This window comes from Callorhinus ursinus, unplaced genomic scaffold (genome assembly GCF_003265705.2).
Source record: "Callorhinus ursinus isolate GAN/ISIS: 27379988/994484 unplaced genomic scaffold, GSC_fseal_2.0 scaffold4, whole genome shotgun sequence".
Lineage (NCBI taxonomy): Eukaryota > Metazoa > Chordata > Mammalia > Carnivora > Otariidae > Callorhinus > Callorhinus ursinus.
The window spans coordinates 123,198,543-123,202,333 of record NW_027397066.1 but is presented as its reverse complement, the minus strand read 5'-3'; the positions used below and the strand labels follow the sequence as shown (position 1 = coordinate 123,202,333).

General features: G+C 34.2%; 1 pseudogene; it reads right to left on the bottom strand.

Moving 5' to 3' along the window:
- Positions 1–2,205: 2,205 nt before the first annotated feature.
- On the bottom strand, positions 2,206–3,567 carry LOC112825924 (tripartite motif-containing protein 59-like; annotated as a pseudogene).
- Between the last annotated feature and the right edge of the window lie 224 nt (positions 3,568–3,791).

The following is a 3,791-nucleotide window of genomic DNA, read 5'->3' as shown; positions in this document are numbered from 1 at the left end:
GCATAGATATTTACAATTGTTAGATCTTCTTGTTGGATACACCCTTTAAGTAGGATATAGTGTCCTTCCTCATCTTTTATTACAGTCTTTGCTTTAAAATCTAATTCGTCTGATATAAGGATTGCCACCCCAGCTTTCTTTTGGTGTCCATTAGCATGGTAAATGGTTTTCCACCCCCTCACTTTCAATGTGGGGGTGTCTTTGGGTCTAAAATGAGTGTCTTGCAGACAGCATATCGATGGGTCTTTTTTTTTTTTAAATAGCAAAATAAGTTTATTAAAATATATTTTTTATACATAAAACTTAAAAATATTTCAGGATTATATACCTTAAACTTGCAGTTTCATCCTCCAGGTAAGAATTACAAAACAGAACAGCATGTATTAAGAATCGGTTATTTGTATTCTTGACTATATTCATGCACACTACATAAAATTCAGTTTTGTCTAAGAACTGGCAACTTACAAAATAGTAATGTCAAACCTAAACTGTGTGTATATGTTCCAATTTTTATCTATAAATGATTCTTAGACATAAATTAGTCCTAATTGAATAAAAATCTTGGCTTAAAGTTTTGGTAGCATGACAGCACGAGCTCTGAAAAGATATTGTCTCCCATATGCTGGCTGTACGGCCTTGGGCAAATCACTTTTCGTTCTGTTTCCTTATCTACAGAGAGTAGAAGTTAATACCTACTTCAGAAATGTGACGTTAAGAGCTTAGCACAAATAGTTAACAAATTTCAGTGCTTACTCATATATATATTCAAAAAGTATGTGGCATTTTTGTATTGTAACTAATAAACTTCAGTCTAAAGTTAATATGTTGTATTTATATTTCAATACCTTAATTATTTAGCTCCCCCCACCACCTCTATTAATACCCTCCAAATGTTCTTTGCCCACACGATTGTTAACTGTGCTAGATATATATTCTGATTCTGGTCATATATTTGACTTGATACAGCCAGCCATCTTTGTGGTAAGATATTCTCAGCAGATAAGCCTTTAGGAGCATTTTAGAACTACAGCCATATTAATTAATTATAATTTATATGTAGTATAGAACCAGGAGCATTCCCTAAAATGACCTGAAAAGTCTCTGAACTAGATAGGGTTCCTAGGGAATGGATCTAAGAGCAACAGCCAATTTGGAATTCTGGAAAACAAATGACCTTTTACTTAGTTTCCATGGACAAAAGGGCCAAAAGTCCTACCACAAGCACCACAATTCCAGTCCCTGTTAACAATAAGGAAACTAATCAAAGGGATTTGACTTAAGAGCTACACAGGCTCCCATTTAAGCAAAATTCAAGAAAGTTAAATTATTGGTACTTTGATAATAACCTAAGCAAATGGCAGAAAAGCCCATTTTTGAGACAAATAGAGTTAACATGATGCCACCTAAATCAAATGATGGATTATAGCAACAATATACCATGCTGGTAAAATGTTTTGAATTTTTAATCCAAGAACTGATTTGACTGGCAAAACTAAAAGCACTAACCAAAAAGTCAAACTTACACAAACTACAGAATAAAATAAGACCATTATTTGAAAAGGTCACTGGTCCCTAACAAAATATTTCCAAAAGCAATAGCTTTGTCAGGAATGAATGTTGATAAACATTTTAGGGCTCTTAAATCTATCTTAAAATGTATAAATGCGTCAGGTATGTTTGATCAAAAATATCCTTAATGTAAGCAATCCCTTATCACTTTTAGACTTTGCTACTTGAATTTAAAACCTCTACTCACCATCCTTATTTGGCCAAAGGCTTTCAAGCCACATCAAAATAAAGGCCTATACACTCTCAGGATTTTGCCATCTTTTAATCTAAAAACTATACATAAAGAACTGCAACACTAACCACTGCAGTAATAGAATGCTAAAAGACAAAAAAAAAATGCTAAAAGATAGTATTGGTACAGGAATGTTTCAATGCCACAGCGATAAAGTAAATGGGATAATGTATTAAATCGAGTGAACTAGACACTCTGGTTTAGACAACTTATGTATCATTTCTAACTTTGACAGACTTCCATCATCTAAGAAGCATGGATGGTTTAACATATTTCTATATATTTGTTGTAACTCTGATAGTTCAGTTGGCTATTTTGTTTGTCCATTCTACCCTATTTCTCCCTTTAGCAATGGTTTAGTCTGCTGTACAGAATGCCTATTTAAACAATTCAGATTTGAATTTTCAACGAGAAACTATTTTCCACATGAATTCCTTCAATAAATGTAAAGTGTGACATAGCATATTCTTTAAATCATGCAGATTGTTAGACAAACTTTGATAAACAGATAGAGAGACTTCAGAAAAACATATTGAAGTGATTTCATTTAAAAAGGTCATTATGTGTTGGTTAAAAAAGAGGATCAACATCAGTATCACTGAAATTAAAGTAACTATAACAATGTTTAAAATCTTAAAAAATTCAACTTCTTTTTCATCTTTATCAGGCCAGGAACATGGCATCCTCTTTGAAGAAATTTTCATTTCAGGAATGAGAAGTTTCTTAATTTGTCCAATTTCTGTTCTTCTCCAATCTTCTTTCAATATTTGGCTTACTCAAGGATAAATTTCAACAGGTTGAACCTCAGGAAGGGGTCTTTGTTTCAAAATCTGCACGTGTTGGCGGATATCATCAACTTTTTCAAGAAATTTAAGTGGAGACTCTTCCTGTAAAGATGATGTCAGTGTCATTAATTCAAATTGCTGCTCTCTTATTTCTTTCATTCTTTCAATTTGTGGAGTATATTCCTGATTAATCAGATTGCTAACATCACAGAGAGCAGCTAGGAAAACTTTTTTTTTCTGTTCTAATGTATCACTAAGCTCCTTAAAATACTGTAGAACAACTTCCTTATCACTTTGGACCATTTTTTCTGAATGAGATTTCTGTTCTTCCAGCTTTTCAATAAGACAAGTAAGATCTGTCCAGTGTGTGTCAGTTAACTGTTCAAGTAGTTTTTGAGGCGTGTCCTTTTCTTTCAGATAAGCACTTTGAAGATCATATATGGGATGGCCATGATGTTGACCTATGGTAAGGCAATGACCACAAACTAGTTTTTTTAATCTAGGAGACAGTAAACATTTAATGGTTGTCTGTAATGTTCAGGACAGTTGACAATATCTGGATGGTCTTCTTGCTGGTACTTTTCAAAATAGCCCTTAATGCAAAATTAACAGGTAAAGATTCAATACCAGTTGGAGCAATTTCAATAATACTTCTGCAATTAGGGCATTTGAGTGGAATTTGTAAAGGTCTCCATATATAAAAGTTCCCAGATGCTTGAAGAACGTTTTCCAAACAATTTCTACAAAATGTATGAGAGCACGGTAGTACACAAGGATCTTCAAAAATACTGTAACAAATGGGACATGTTAACTTGTCATCAGAATTGTGCATTTCCTACTTTGCTGATCTTCTGGCTTAGTGATTGAATATACTTGATCTTCTCCAACTTTTTCAGTTTCTTTTATTCGTATTCATGGGAAGTTGGAGACCAACCTACTCCAACAGACCAGAACAGCTCTACGGCCTCCAGACTCCACGTCCCCGAGATGCTTGGCGTCCCCGCCCTCCTCTGATGGGTCTTCTTTTTAATCCAATCTGATAGCCTATGTCTTTTGATTGAGGCATTTAGCCCATTTACATTCAGGGTAACTATTGAAAGATATGAATTTAGTGCCTTTGTATTCCCTGTAAGGTGACTGTTACTGTATATTGCCTGTGTTCCTTTCTGGTCTATGCTGCTTTTAGGCTCTCTCTTTGCTTAGAG